Genomic DNA, 17,323 nt, shown 5'->3' on the forward strand with positions numbered 1-17,323 from the left:
TTGGTCTTTTTTTTTCTAAGGCATTTAATTTACTTTTTTGATGCATGTTTCTGAGAAGAAAAAAGGTAAAAATATCAAAGAAAAAAAATGAATCTACAAATGAACCAGATCACATACATATATTATAGATGATGTATAGTTTTCTAGGCTATATATAAAATTATGCATCAGCATAAGTCAAATGAAGTATTTTAATTTTAAAGATTTTAATATATTTGAAATTGACTTATCTCCTTCAGAAAAAAAGAGAAAGCTTGCAGAATCTAGAGCCTTTCAATATTTTCCAAAAAGTAATAAAATAGTTGAATTTACTTGATTGTTAAATAAAACACATTTCTTGTAACAGAATATATTAATGAACAAATTCTCCACTGCCTAAAGCTGTCTCCCATGATTGCAATGCTATGATAAAAAGTGATGTTAAGAATGCCATTCTTACTATGTTGGGGGAAAAAAAGGATAAATATCTACACTTATCATGTGTCTAAATACCTGGGGTGAAGCAAACATACATTCCAGGTTTCAAGTCTTAAATTCCAGTCTGGATTTAACTGAGTTAGCATGTAAGATGAAGAGAAACATACAGATTACAATAATACTGCAGAGATATTGCAGGTTTGGTTCTAAACCACTGCAATAAAGCAAATAATCACAATAAAGTAAGTCACACTTTTTTTTCCCCCAAATGCATATAAGAGTTATATTTACATTATGGTATAGTTTTTTAAGTGTGCAATAAAATTATATATAAAAGACAATGTGCAAACCTTAATTAGAAGAACTTTATTGCTATAAATTGCTGTCATCTGAGATTTCAGTGATTCATAATCATTCTTCCAGTGGAGGATCTTGCCTCAATGTTGATGGCTGCTGACTTATCAGAGTGCTGGTTGCTCTCATTCCAGCTAAGGCCTTACATTTAAAAGTCTTCTCAATTGGTTTATGATTTGCTAAGTACATTAACCTTTATTTTTTGTTTGCTTCTATTTCCATAGAATGTATGTCTAAGTCCTTGCTTACTTGATTGCTAGTACATACCATATAGGCCTCATTATATAAGCCATCTGCATTACCATTTTCTGGTCTTCCAAAATGAGACTCAATAGCTTGGACTTATGGTCGAGTCAATGAGATGTGGATGGTCTATCGGCTTCACTGGAAACTGCTTTTCCTTTTCTGCCCAAACAGGTCAGACATAAAAGGCCCACAGTTTCTCTTGGGGAAAATCTTAAAAGATTTCCCTTACCTTAATTTAGTTGAGGTATGGTAGACAAAAGGGCTTCTAATAGGTGTGACACACCTACCTCCAGAAAAGCCACTCTTGCGTCCTAATTGGGGACACTGTAAGTTAATCATCCCTTTATCACATGGGTTATTGCCTCTCACTAGATCTTTAGTTGTTATAAGTCTCCTCACTTTTGAGTTGTGCCTTTTAATCTTCTTGTCAAGTTTGTCATTTTAGAATACAACAAGGGTGCTTGTCTGATGCCTCATCCTTCTGGACATTAACTACATCACCCTTCAGGGACATCAGATTGCCCTGGACTTTGCAAATTCCCTCTTCCCTACATAAAGACTACATTTCTTTTTTTTTTTCCATTTCCTCTGTCAAATAGAGAAAATCTCTAAGCCTTGGGATGGGCAGGTTTATGCCCCTTAATAGCAGGAAGCAGTTACAGAAGATAGAGACCTTTGCCCATTTCTCCTTTATATGATTATGAAAAGGTTCCATTTTTCTCAGGGGGGAATGATACACTTGGAATAATCTGCTTATTATTTAACAGGAAAGGAGTAAAGTAGAGACTATCATTTTAACACTCTAGATCCTACAAACCAATGGGGGAAGGTTCTGGACGAAGGCAGATTCGATGTATGCCTAGTAAGGTACGAGTGACATGGGGAGCTGTTTGCTTGTCAGTCACACCTGGGAGCGAGTAAGTGGCCAGAATAAGTGTGGCCACTGTAAGCATGCGTTGCCTGACTATTTAATCTCCTGAACAAAGGAAGGCTCTTTCTTACTCTCTTGGCCCTCTCCCTTGCTGCCTTTGCCAGACTCCTGGTTTATAGGGCTCCTGTGCTTGCATTTGCCCACATAGCTTAAAGTCATGTGGGACCCATACAGTGAACTGATGGACTAAATCCTGCCTGATGCCCACCAGCAATGTACTAGAGTCCCCTTTTGTCCACACCCTCGCCAACACTTGTTGTTTGAAGATTTGTTGATGGTGGCCGTTCTGACAGGTGTGAGGTGATGCCTCATTGTTGTTTTAATTTGCATCTCTCTGATGATTAGTGATGTTGAGCATTTTTTCTTATGTCTCTTAGCCATTTGTATGTCCTGTTTGGAGAGGGGTCTATTTAGTTCCTCTGCCCATTTTTTAATTGGGTTCTTTGTCTTCGTTTTGTTGAGTTGTATGAGTACTCTATATATTTTGGAAATTAACCCCTTATCTGATATATCATTGGCAATTATGCTCTCCCATGAAGTGAGTTGTCTTTCCATTTTGGTGGTTGTTTCTTTTGCTGTGCAGAAGCTTTTGAGTTTGATGTAGTCCCATGTGTTCATTTTCTCCTTTGTTTCTGTTGCCTTAGGTGATGTACCACTTCTAGGAATATACCCTAAGAAGCATGAAACACCAATCAGAAAGAATATATGTACCCTCATGTTCATAGCAGCACTATTTACAATAGCTAAGATCTGGAAACAGCCCAAATGCCCATCAATAGACAAATGGATAAAAAAGCAGTGGTATATATACACAATGGAGTACTATGCAGCTGTAAGAAAGAAAGATCTCCTATCCTTTGAGACGACATGGAGGGATTATCCTAAGTGAAACAAGCCAAGTAGAGAAAGACAAATATCACATGATCTCACTTATTTGTAGAATATAATCAACATAATAGTCTGAGGAATGGGGTAGTCCCAGAGATGTGGAAGTGGGGTACAGACTGACAATCCCCAGAAGAGGGGGTGGGGGGAGATAAACCACAAAACTTACATGCATGTATGCATGAACAATGGACATGGACAACAAAGCTGGGCAAAGGGCAGGAGGGAGGGAGAGGGGGGTATTGTTGGGTGAAAAAGGAGAAACATATGTAACAAAAGTAAATGAATTGATTAAATAAAAAAATAAAAAATAAAAGAGTTACAGGTGAAGAAAAAAATAATACATATATCATAGTGTACATTATAACACATTTAAATTTTTATGTCTTTATTCACTTAACAATATATTGTAAATATTTTCCCCATGATATTTAAAATACTTCACAAAGTATTACTTTAATGGCTATGTTATAATTCATGGTGTAAATATGTCATAATTTGTTGAAGCAATTGTATTGTTTTTCTTTTTATTATTTTTATTAATTTGTTTTTGTTACAGATGTTTCTCCTTTTTCTCCCATTGACACCCTCCTCCCCATTCCTATCACCCTTTCCCCAGCTTTGTCTATGTCCGTTGGTTATGCATACATGCATATAAGTTCTGTGGTTTATCTCTTCCTCCCCAACATCCCCTCTTCTGGGTTTATCAGTCTGTACCCTACCTCTATGTCTCTGAATCAATTTTGATCATCAGTTTGTTTAGTTCATAATATTCCACAAGTAAGTGAGATCATGTGATATTTGTCTTTCTCTGCTTGGCTTGTTTCGCTTAGCATACTGCTCTCCATGTCCCTCCATGTTGTCTTAAAGAGTAGGAGAACTTTCTTTCTTATAGCTGCATAGTAATCCACTGTGTACATGTACCACAGCTTTTTTTATCCACTCATCTGTTGATGAACATGGGCTGTTTCCAGATCTCAGCTATTGTAAATAGTGCTGCTATAAATGTAGGGGTACATATATTCTTTCTGATTGGTGTTTCAGGATTCTTAGGGTATATTCCTAGAAGTGGGATCACTGGGTCAAATGGCAGTTCAATTTTTAACGTTTTGACGTAACACCATAGTGTTTTCCATAGTGGCTGCACCAGTCTGCATTCCCACCAGCAGTGTACTAAAGGCCCCTTTTCTCCACACCCTCGCCAACACTTGTTGTTTGATGAATTGTTCATGGTGGCCATTCTGACAGATTTAAAGTGACTCTACATAGTTCTTTTAATTTTTATCTCTCTGATGATTAGTGACGTTGAACATTTTTTCATATGTCTCTTGGCCATTTGTATGTCCTGTTTGGAGAGGTGTCTATTTAAGTCCTCTGCCTATTTTTTAATTGGGTTCTTTGTTTTCCTTTTGTTGACTTATATGAGTACTCTACATATTTTGGAAATTAATCTCTTATCTGATGCATCATTGGCAATTATAGTATCCCATATGGTGGGTTCCCTTTCCATTTTGATGATTGTTTATTTTGCTGTGCAGAAGCTTTTTTTTTTTTTATGTAGTCCCATGTGTTCATTTTTTTCCTTTATTTCTCTTGCTGTTCTTCTTTTTTCATACTCTTTTAAGCTTATTGAAGTATATCTGACAAATAAAAATTATTTATTTTTAAGTGTACTTCATATTTTGATATACATGTACATTACAAAATGGTCACCACAATTAAGCTAATGAACACATTTATCACCTCATATAGATACCTTTTATTTGCATTTTATTGAATATTTACTACATTTTCAACATTTTGGGCTTGTGATGTTTGTTTTATATAAATTTTTATGAAATTACTAATTGCACGTACAGTATTGATTTTCAGAACTGTATTTATTACTAGAAATTCTAAAAATTTTTATGTATATTGTCAATTATCTTCTGTAAGAATTGTTCCACTTAACATGTTCATGTTTTCTCATTTTGTTTTAATTTATAAAAATATACTTAAGTAAGATTCCCCTTGAAACTTCGAAAGGGGCTCTAATTTATTGTTCATAAACCCTCCCAAGTTCCATGGATAACTAAAGGGGTCTATGGATGGAGTTCTTATAATCTGTGAATTTTCTACAATCAAATAAAAATTGGGCATGTTTATATGTACATTTTTCTAGCAAGTAGTTCCCCACTGACTACCAACTATGTAAAGTACTGTGGAACAGAAACAATTGGTCTAAGAAAGCCAACTGATTCACTTGCTTAAACAAGTTAATTCCTATAGCACCTTGAACAACTCTCCATCTCCAGAGATGGCATTTACATTGGTGAAAGTCTTGAACAAGGGACCTTTGATTAACTTAGTTTATAAAAAGAGATGAACACCCTCATAAGCTCATATTTCCTCTTCATGGAAAAAATGATCTGCCATCTCTCTGAGGTTAACCTTATATGTCCTATTATCTTTTTCCAAGTCCACGAGTCCTTATTTCTCCCATTAGCTAAATAAATTTTTACTTAGCATTTTGGAGAGATTTGACTTAACTTTTCATGAGCTTCCTACTGACAGTGGGACAGTAAAAGAATTGTGATGGCTTTTCTTGCCCAAATTTGAGAATCTCATTGATGTTTCTAGATTTTACACTGTGGGTCAACCTACATACTAAAATAATGAAGGAGATTGATTTTATAAATTTAGCACAGATCTTAGGAATATCCTGACATGGGAAAAGCATTTACTTAAAAGAGTATTATTTTCCTTCTGGATTTTTTGTTAGTGCACATATTTTTGAATTTTCTGAGGACATGGTTCTTGTGAATTTTTTGTTTCTTATGGACTTAAATGTTATGTGAAATGGCATTTAAATGTTTTCTTTGTTCTAGACCACACATAACTGCTAAGCTCTTTAAAGATGAAAAACATACAGACAAATACATGTTCCTATGCCTGTTTTCAATATTTTCACTTAAAGATTTTATTTGTCATTGGACATTGTTACTTTCTATTAAAGAAGCATATTACTCCTCATAATATTTAAATTTTAGTCATTATATGACAAAACACTAAGTTAGGTAATCTCAGGTAAAATAGTGAATATTATAAAGGGCTCGCTGCTGGTGAGTCCACTTAATTTTAAGAAAAGGTAACTATCTCAGCTATGTATTGCATAAAAATTTAACCTAAAATTTAGTATCTTAAAACAACATATATTTGGTTACTTATGATTCTGGATTTTGGGCAGAGCTCAGGAATAATTTGTCTCTGTTCACATGGTATCGGCTATACAGCTCAATTTTAGATGGAAGATTCAAGATGGTCTTACCCATATATTTGGTGCCTCAGCTGAGCTGGATAGCATGTCTGGAGACTGCCTGGGACTCTCACTCTTCCACTGTAGTCTCTAATCCTCAAGGGCTTATTTTTCCTGAACTACCTTCTCTCTTTAACAATGTCCTATGACTTCTCTCTTTTTTTTTTTTCTTCAGACAGAGTGGGAGGGAGAGTGAGGAAGAGAGAAAAACATGGACGTGAAAGGGACACATCGAGTGGCTGCCACCTGCACGACCGAACCAGGGCTGGGGACAAACGGCAACTGAGGTACATGCCCTTAGCGGGAACCGAACCCAGGTCTCTCGGGACCACAGGTGACGCTCTAACCACTGAGCCAAACTGGCCAGGGTGACTTCTCTTAATAATAGTTAGCTTCCAAGAGAGGGAAAGCAGAGCTAGCGGGCCTCTTAATATTTAGGTTCATAACTGGTACAGCAATTACTTACACTATGTTCTATTGGGTACAGAAAGTGAAAAGGGGACCTAAAGTATAAAAAGGGAGATAAGACTCTACAACTTGATAGGAGGAACAATATGAGAATATAGAAATGGAAGATATTTTATTATTATTTTTTATTTTTTGCAGAAATTCCACCACAGTAACCTCTGAGTGCAGTAGATCAAGGGAGATACTCAGAGTGGAGGACCTGGCTCTGTTTCATCTGTTAAAGGGGAAAACTTAAATAAAGCTCTAAATTTGTTTCTCCCTAGTTGCAAGAGAGAGAGAGAGAAATTTATTTCAATATAGAAACATACTGTCTAGGTGTTTTAAAACAACATAGGCAAAATATTTACAAATAATATTCCTTAGACCAGAGATGTTTTCAATAGATCTCAATAATTTTTCTGTGGAATAAAAATATTCCCAAATACACTAAAAAAATAGCTGGATATTATGCTTCCATTTTTGGTATTTACATTATAGATTTATATGTTAAAGGCTCAAGGAAGTACTACAAAAATAACTGTTTTGCCTGGCCGGTGTGGCTCACTGGTTGAACATCAACCCATGCACCAAGAGGTCACTGGTTCAATTCCCAGTTAGGGCACATGCTCAGGTTGTGGGCCCAATCCCCAGTGGGGGGGGGGGGCATGCAGGAGGCAGCCAATCAATGTTCTCTCTCATTGATGTTTCTATCTGTTTCTCCCTTCCTCTTTTTCTAAAATCAATACAGAATAAAATGTGTTTTAAGTATTTAACCCAAAATTTCTTTAAAAAGTTTGAGACTTACCACTTTTTTTTCCTTTTATACACCAATCAACATTTTGCAGAACACCACTCTTTGGGGGAGACCCTGATATAGACATAGTTTTCTTTACACCAAGATAACTAAGTAAGTAATTTTTCTGTGATCTGCTCATGTGTTGGTTAGATCTAAGTTTCAGTCTATAAATGGATGAGGCACTGTTTTTAGAACTGTTTTTGCTCTTTTTTTAATGGCATTGCTTTATTGTAATGGATCTTAAGTGTTTAAAATATTGCCAGCCTTCTGTGACAACTAATAGTTATTTGAAAGACACATAATTCTTTTAATAGAGTTTGGACAGTGTACAAAATACCCTCAAAAATATATATGTATGTTGGAGAAGTACAGATCAGTAGCTTTTCTGCTGTGTAGGATTGCATGTAGGAAGGAAGGGATCTATGTTTCTATATTCACTACCATACTACCTTCTGCTCACTTAGGAGGACCAGAGGACATAAAATAAATTATTTCAATATACAAATGATGTATTGTAGAATTGTACCCTTGAAACCTATGTAATTTTACTAACTACTATCACTGTAATTAATTCAATAAAAATTGAAGAAAGAAATTTAAAAAAATTATTTGAACAGTGCTCATATAAAAGTAAGGATATAAGGGTATAATGGGAAATGTGTGTGTAAGGAAGGAAAGTGGGTAACTGACTAAAGGAAATGCAATGAGGGAAGTTAAACCCCAAATCCACAGTTTGATGTAAGGCTAGTGTCCAAAGTGGAGGTACTATTTATCAATCAGATTGCTTCGTGGTAAACAATAGAAAGTTGTTTTGGCCATTGTAAGCAAAAAACATTTTAAAGATTGAGGAATTATACTTAGAAGAAGAGGTAGGTACCAAAAGAGGAAAGGTGACAGGAACTATAGGCTAGGTCATACCACTTATTTATTTATATATTTATTTTTAATATTTTTTCTTTATTGATTTTAGAGACAGAAGAAAGGGGGGAGAGAGAGAGAACATTGATTGGCTGCCTTCTTCATGCCCCCCACTGAGGACTGGGCCCATAACCTGGGCATTTACCCTGGCCAGGAATCAACCGGCGACCTCTTGGTGCATGGGTCAATGCTCAACCAGTGAGTCACATTGGCCAGGCTATGTCATACCATTTAAACAGTATGTTTAGGGTGCCACTGCTACTGTTGTTAAATACTGCATTATGTGTTCTTTAACGCTGAAATGAATCATACATTTTTCGTACTTTTTATATCACTGTATTTTCATAGGACTTGTATTGTTAGAGTCATTTTCCACTATTTTTTTTATCACTGGTTGTGACTTTCTAAAATAAAATTCTAGCCCGGCCAGTGTAGCTCATCAGTTGAGTGTCCACCCATGCACCAAAAGGTCTCTGGTTCAATTCCCAGTCAGGGCACATGCCCAGGTTGTGGGCCCAATCCCCAGTGCAAGGCATTCAGGAGGCGGCCAATCGATGTTCTCTCTCATCGATGTTTCTATCTCTCCCTTCCTCTCTCTCTAAAATCAATAAAGAAAAAAATTTAAATAAAATAAAATTCTACATGATATCATTTGCATTCCAATCATACTTCTTGCATTCATTAAGCAGTAGCAATTCAAGTATCTATTGATACTCAAGGTCAATTATTTTAGGCAATATCAGAATACTTGGTTTTACCTGCTTACTTAACCCAGTGACATGGGAAGCCTGAAATATTCAGGTGGAATTTTTCTCTTCCAATTCAATGGAATTGTTATTATAAATAATGGTGGAAGATCTCTTCCTGTAAATATTAAGTCATTTCTTAAAATAATTTGAGATTAAATACACATAACATAAAATTAATAATTTTAAACAATGACTCCATGGCATCAAGCACAATTCACCATGTGCAACCACCACTTTTACTACCAAAATATTTCCTCCACTCCAAATGTAAATATCTTATCCATTAAGTAGTTTCTCTTCATTCCTTCTTTCCCCAAACCCTAGCAACCAAAAATAATGTTTTGTCTATGGATTTATCTATTATTGATATTTTATAACAAATGAATACTACAATGTATGACCATTTTGGCCTGACTTCTATCACATGGCATAGTTTTTTGGAGGTTCATTCATGTTGTAGCAGGTGTCAGTATTTAACTAATTTATATGGCTGAATAACATCTCATTGTGTGTATATAACAATTAGTTTTTTATTCTTCAGTTAATGGACATTTGGGATGTTTTCTCATATTGGCGATTGTAAATAGTGTTGATATGAACATGCATGTATATGTACTCATTTGAGTACCTTTAAAAATTATTTTGGTATATATCTAGGAGTGGAATTACGTGGTCATATGGTAATTGTATGTTTATTTTTTTGAAGAACTGACAAATTGTTTTCCACAGTGGCTAAACCTTTTTACATTCCTAACAAGAATTCATGAGTGTTCTATTTCCACATCCTTACCAATACCTTTCTATTTTTATTTTTTCATTATAGCCATCCTAGTGGAAGTGAAGTAATACCTACTTTGGTTGTGATTTGCATTTCTCTGATGATTAATGATGTTGAGCATCTCATCATGTGTTCATTAGCAATTTGTATATCTTTTAAAAATAAATTTCTATTTAAATATTTGCACATTTAAATGGGAGGATTATATGGGGGGACAAGTGGTGATAGAAGACTTGACTTAGGATAGTGAAAACACAGTGAACAGATGATATGTTGTGAAATTGTGCATTTGAATTCTGTATAGTTTTGTTAACTAGTATCATCCCAATAAATCCAATAAAAAGAAAAAAAAATAAATTGGGTTGTTTTATTGTTGCTTTGTAAGTATATTTTTATATATTTTTGCTACTAGACTCGTAAGAGATACATGATTTGAAAATATCTTCAATCATTAGGTTGTCTTTTCACTTTCTTAATAATATCCTTTGATACACAATGATTTTAATGTTTTATAAAGTCAAAATTATATACTTAATTATTTTGTTGCCAGTGCTTCTAGTGTCATATTTAAGAATCCATTGTCAAAACCAAGGTTATTAAGATATATCCCTATGTTTTCTTCTAAGATTTTTATTGTTTAACTCTTAAGTTTGGATCATTTATACATTTTGAATTAATATATGTATATAATATGGCATAAATGTCCAATGTATTGCATCATGTGGATATTGAGTTTTCATGTAAAAACTCATTGCATAGAAATTTCTCCATTTAATGAACTTGGCATTCTTGTCAAAAGTCAGTGGCTATAAATATATGGATTTGTTTCTGGACACTCAATTATATTCCGTGAGTTGAGATGTCTTCCTTATGGCAGCGCACATATTTTTTTAAAATACTGTAACTTTAAGGTAAGTTTTGAAGTTGGGGAGTATGGATCCTCCAAAATTTTAACCTTTTTTCAAGATTGTTTTTGTTATTCATGGACCACCATAATTACATATGAATTTGAAGATCAGTTTTTTGTGTGTTTTTTTTTTAATTTCTGGGATAGGGCCAACAGGATTTTTAAAACCATTAGGTTAAATATGTAGAATTCTTTGGGCACCTTTAATTCTTTGTAAATTTTTTTCTGCAATATTTTGTTGTTTTATGTGTACAAATATTTCAACTTTGTGGTTACATTTTTTCTTAGGTATTTTCTTCTTTGGGTGCTATTGTAAATGTAATTTTTACAAAACTATTTTTTATTGTTCTTTATTAGTGTATAGAAACATGACTAATTTTTGTGTGTTTTTCTTGCATCTCGCAAATTTGCATATTTTCTTAATTAGTCTTAGTGGCTTTTTTTGTGTATACTTTGAAATCAGATTTATAAGTACATATGATAATATTACTTCTATTTTGATTTAGAAGACCTTTCATGTCTCTGTCTTATCTAATTTTCTGTCTAGTACTTTAAGTGAAATGTTGAATTACAATGGTAAAAGTGGACATCCTTGTCTTATTCCTGATCTAAGGAATACTTTCTCTATTTCAACTTTGAATATTATGTTAGATGTGGGGTTTCATAAAGGCATTTATTATGTTGAAAAAATTTCCTTCTGAGTATCTTTATCATTAAAATGTGTTGGATGCTGTCGAATGTTTTTATTTTCTTTTTCCCATCAGTCAAAATGATCCTGTTTTGTTTCCTTCAACCAGGAATTGATTAATTTTCTCATATTGAAACACCACTGTATTCTTGGGATACATCTAACTTGATTATGGTGTAGGATCCTCTTTAATGGTTTCTTTTTTTTTGAAGAATTTTTATCTCTATTTGTAAGGGATACTACCGTGTAATTTTTTTTTTTTTTTCTGTCTTATAACCACCTTATCTGGTTTTTGAACCAAGGTAACATTAGTTTCGTAGAATTAAGTTCGAAGTATCCCCCTTTCTAATTTTTGCAAGAGATTAAGAAGGATTGATGTCCATTCTTTGAATTCACCAGTGAAGCCACATGGTCTTGAACTTTTCTTTTGCAATGAGCAGTTGTTATTTATTAAAAAAAAAAAATTTTATGCTCAGATTTCTATTTCTCCTTGAGTCAGTTTCGGTAATGGTGTGTTTCAAGGAATGAGTACATTTCATCTAGGTTATCTAATTAGTTCATGCATATCTGTATATAATCTATTCTTAAATTCCTTTCCATTTCTATAAGGTCAATAGTATTGTTCGCACATTTATTTCTGATTTTTATTTGTCTGTGTCTTCTCTATCTTTTTCTCCTTCAGTTTAGCTAGAAATTTGCGAATTTTATTGAAGTTTTTAAGAAACAACTTTTGGTTACATTTATTTTTTAAATCATTTTTATTTTATTTATTTCATTTATTTTAATTTTAAATTTTCCCTGCCCATAACTTTGTGTCTACTTTGCTCTTTTCTAGTTTTGTAAGCTGCATAGTTGGTTATTGATTTGAGATCTTTATACTTGCTTAAAGTAGGAGTTTACTGTTTTAAATTCCCTCTGCCCACTGCCTTCAACTATGTCTCATAAGTTTTGGTATGTTGTGTTTTAGTTTTTATTTATCTCTAAGTTTTTTCTAATTTCACTTATGATAACTTCTTTGATCCATTGGTTTTCAAGAGTATGTTGTCTAATTTCCACATACTTAAGAATTTTCAAGTTTTTCTTCGTATTCAATTTCTAGATTCATTTCATCATGGTAGAAGATACTTTCTTTTATATTTACTATTTAAAATCTAATCAGACTTTTCTTTGGCCTAACATATAGCTTGTCTTAGAGAATATCTAATATGCATCTAATATTGTGTATCTTCTATTGTTTGATAAGTGATATGTCTTTTAGATCTGATTAGTTTATAATGTTGTTTAAATATTCTATTTCCGCCTTGGCCAGTTTGGCTCAGCGGTTAGAGCGTCGGGCTGCGGTCCGGAGAGACCCGGGTTCGGTTCCCGCTAAGGGCACGTACTTCGGTTGCAGTTTGTCCCTGGCCCTAGTTGGTCGTGCGGGTGGCAGCCACTAGATGTGTCCCTTCACATCGATGTTTCTCTCTCTCTCTCCCTTCCTCTCTCTCCCTCCCACTCTATCTGTACAAAAAATGGAAAAATATCCTCGGGTGAGGATTAAAAAATAAATAAATAAATAAATAAATAAATATGCTATTTCCTCTTTGATTTTCTATATGAATGTTTTATCCATTATGAAAAATGGGACATTGAAATCTCCAGCTATTATTGTAGAATTGACTTTTCTCCCTTTGATCTTGTCAATTTTTACTTCCCATAATTTGGGGTTCTGATTTTTGATGTATATGTTTATAACCATTATATCTTCTTAGTGTATGACCCTTTTATAATATATAATGTTATTCTTTGCTCTTGCAACTGCTTTTGGCTTAAAGTCTTTTTATCTGATATTAATAGAGTATTCCAGTTTTCTTTTGATGGCCATTTTCTTGGACTACTTTTCACATTCTTTCACTTTCAGTATTTATACCTAGTATTTAAAGTTAGTAACTCATAGACAACATGTAGTTGAATCATATGTATTTAGTAATATCTTATGCTAGTTTGTGCATTTTGACTGGATAATTTAATTTCTTAATATCTAAATAAATAAATAAATTATAAGGAGGAAGAGTTTACTTTCACTCTTTTGCTTTTTGTTTTCTGAGTGTTGTACTTTTATTTAGTTCCTCATTCCTTTAATTATGGCTTGTTTTATTGTTGTTTAACTGACTTTTTGCAGTGTAATATTTTTATTGTCTTTTAACTTTTCCTTTTGAGTATATATTTTCAGATATTTTCTTTATAGTTGCCTGAGGTTTACAATTAACATCCTAAATTTACAACTATCCATGTTAAGTTGATTATCAACATTGCTTCAATAGCATACAAACACTTTAATCCTCATCACCTTTGATCATCATTATGTTCTTCTTTTTGTCACAAATTGTGTCTCTATACATTATATGCCCAATAACATAGATTCATTATGATTTTTTGTATGTTTGACTTTTATATCGTGTGTAAAAAATAAAAAGTGGAGTTATAAACCAAAAGTACAGTAATAGTGGCTTTTGTATTTACTTATGTAGTTACCTCTAGTGAACATTTTTATTTTTTGCAGAGTTACTGTCTGGTATCCATTCATTTAAACTTCAAGGACTGTAACATTTTTTTTTTTTTTTTTTGAAATGGTTGATTGGTAAAAAATTCTTTCAAGTTTTATCTGAGAATGTCTTACTTTCTCCATTGTTTAAAAAAAAAAATGTGGTAAAATATCCCAGCTGGTGTGGCTCAGTGAATTGAGCATTGTCTCATGGGTTGAGAGGTTCTGGTTCCATTCTTGGTCAGGGTATATGCCCGGATTGCAGGTTTGATTCCAAGTAGGGGGCATGCAAGAGGGAGCAGACTGATGTTTCTCTCTCACATCAATGTTTCTCTCTCTCTATCCCTTCCTCTCAAAAAATCAAATAAAAACATATTTTTTAAAGGTGGTAAAATACATATAACATTTAGCAATTAACTTTTTAAAGTGTGCAATGTAGTGCAATAAGTATATTTACATTGCTAAACATCCATTACCACCATTCATCTTGTCTTTTCATCTTGTAATGATAGAGGAAGTAAACTGCCATTTTAGGAAAAGCAAGCACCCAAGAGATAACCAGACCCTTTTGCTTCCCAGGAGATAAGCAGATCCTTCTGCTTCCTAGAGATAACCAGGCCTTTTTGCTTCCTGCTTCTATAAGCTGTTTACTGCTCTCACATCTAAAGAATGTCCACCGAGCCTACTATAAAGCTAGGCACACCCTGTAACTCAGGGCCCAGAATTTGGAGACTGCCTCCTCTGGGTCCACATGCATGAATAAAGAAACCTCTTCACTTCCTCCAGTGTTCGGTCTGAGTCTTTTCCGTAACATTTTGGTTCCCTGACCAGGAATCGATTCACACGAGCAGGCGATTGCCACCAATGAGGTGGCCCCGCGGGTGTTCCATGGAGCTCTGTGACAGAGGGAAGCGGACAGCCTGGTGATTTCGGGTTCTTGCCTGTTCTGAGCTCTGCAGACAGCTGTAGATGAGGTTCATGCCCCACCTGGGCAGCAATGGGAAATGAACCAGTCAGGGACTGCACAGCTTCAGGACTGGTGAGTGCCCCGGGCCTACCGGGAACCCAAGTACAGGCCTACCCTTGTGGTGGAAGGAGAGAGCAATCACCTCTCAGGCCTTCTGGCTTCCAGGTAGGACAAGCCCTAACGGGAGGGAATGTTTAAACTCATTTGAATGCCAGTGCGTAAATGAGTGTGAATGTCTGTGTGGCTCCACCAGTGCAAAACTACAGAGTCTGAGTGGTCCCCAACCTGTGGTACCATGGTGACCTCATATGGCTCAGGGAAGTATCAGGTTCTGGGGACACAGTCCCTCCCTGTGAACCTGATCTGAGTCAGGGGTTTGTACTGACCTGCCAAAGCTAAGAGGCACCTAAATACCCATGAGGGGAGTGGCCAGGTGGGCAAACTGAAAATCCCCACCCTTTGTCTGTCTGCACCATTGGGAGGAGAAACCATGGGAGGAGGCCCATCAACAGTACTCAACTGCGTTGCAGAACTTTGATCGGTTTTAGGGCCAGGATCTGAGCATGACCCTGAGCCAATCGGAAACCTTCTATTTAGCTGAATGTCCTAGTTTTGGGGTAGGCTGGCCCCCTGAGGGAACCCTCAACCTAGGAATCATATGGGTAGTACATCTGATAGTAACAGGGAGGCCAGGACACCCAGACCAGTACATCTACATAGGTAGATGGCAGGAACTAGCTCAGGACATGCCAAAGTGGCTCCAACGCTGTGCTGGGCAGAAGCCGAAATTTGCAGGGGTGACTGGAACAAAGAAATAGACCTCACCTTGCCATATGTGGGCAGTCCCTGCCCACATCCTCCTGGCTCAATCTAAGGAAGCATGCTGACCCCCCATTCTGAAATGTGACCCAGAGGAAGAACTGCCCGTCCACTTACTCCACTTACCCCCCACCATGTGCACCTGAGATGGTCCCCCAAAATTGAAACACTATCACCATCTGTCTTGCCAGCACCAGCCCCAGAAATGCCCCCGGCCTCCCCTGTCTTGACGAGGTGCTGGCAACAGCAGCCACACCAGATGCCTCTCAGGAAGACTGAGGCCCTGCCACAAATTGGGCCAGTTGGTATCAAGCAGTCAGGATGGAGCATCGTTTATAACCAATCATTCACCACCACTGATCTCTTATACTTGAAGCACCATACTTCGTCCTACTTGGAGAGTAGGCCCTGATTGACCTAATGGAATCTATCATGCAGATACATCATCCCACCTGGTACAACTGCTTACAGCTACTCCTCGCACTATTCAACACCGAGGAGCGAAGGTGCATTCTGCAGGAAGCCCACCAATATCTAGAGACCATGGCGCCCATGGGTACTTCAGACTCAGCCCAATGGGCAAGAGCAACAGCACTTGAGGCCCAACCTGACTGGGACCACCACTCAGAAGAAGGAAGGGCTGTGCTTCAGAGATACAGGGATGCCTTTCTCCGCAGAATCCGGGTGGGGCCCCAACGGCCTACTGACATGTCAAAGGTAGCTAATGTGACTCAGCAGCTTGATGAATGACCTGGGGATTTTTATGAATGTCTCTGTGAGGCCTATCAGATATACACTCCATTTGATCCTGAAGGGCCAGACAACCAGAGAATGGTCAACACAGCATTCATCTTCCAATTGGCCTTGGACATCAGGAAGAAGCTTCAGAAACTTGAGGGTTTTGCCAGAATGAACATAAGCGAACTAACAGAGATTGTCAACAAGGTATACAATAACAGAGAGGAGGCGGCTGAGCGGGAGGCTCGAAAAAGAATGGAGAAAAAGGCAGCCCTCCTAGCAGCTGTACAAGGAAAGCCCCTGCCACCCAGGAAAGGCCAGTGGTCAGAAGGAAAAAACAAGCCTACACACTGGAGTGTGGAATCAGACCAAAGTGCATAGTGCAAAGAAAGGGGACACTGGAAAAGAGAATGTCCCAACCAAAAGAAGAAAAGGCAGGCCGATAGGCAATCAGGACCTGAGACCCAGGCGCCGACCATCCTCAGTCTGACAGGCCTAGACTCAGACTAGGGAAGACTGGGCTCACTACACCTCGGCTCCCATGCGCCCATGGTTCAAATGACAGTAGGGGGCCAAATCCTCCCCTTTTTGGTAGATACTTGGGCAGAACATTCAATAGTAATGACTGTGGTTGCACCTCCCTCCGGGTGCAAGATCTCTATCATTGGCGCCATTGGACAGCCTAGTGGCCCCAAATAGTTTTGTCAAGCCTGAACTGCAGAACTCGGGGGCCACCAGGTAAAGCACGGATTATTGTACATGCCAGAGTGCCCAGTTCTGCTCCTGGGATGCGACCTGCTTTCTAAGCTAGGAGCCCAGATCTCCTTTCGCCCATTGGGAGAGGCTCACTTATATGTTGGCACC

At 36.6% G+C, this 17,323-nt stretch overlaps 1 pseudogene; it reads left to right on the forward strand.

Annotated features, from left to right (window-relative positions):
• Positions 1-16,471, forward strand: part of LOC118636079 — a 139,168-nt pseudogene extending 122,697 nt beyond the window's left edge.
• The last annotated feature ends 852 nt before the right edge of the window (positions 16,472-17,323 follow it).

The sequence above is a fragment of the Molossus molossus genome, unplaced genomic scaffold (genome assembly GCF_014108415.1).
Source record: "Molossus molossus isolate mMolMol1 unplaced genomic scaffold, mMolMol1.p scaffold_m16_p_2, whole genome shotgun sequence".
In the NCBI taxonomy this organism is placed as follows: Eukaryota; Metazoa; Chordata; class Mammalia; order Chiroptera; family Molossidae; genus Molossus; species Molossus molossus.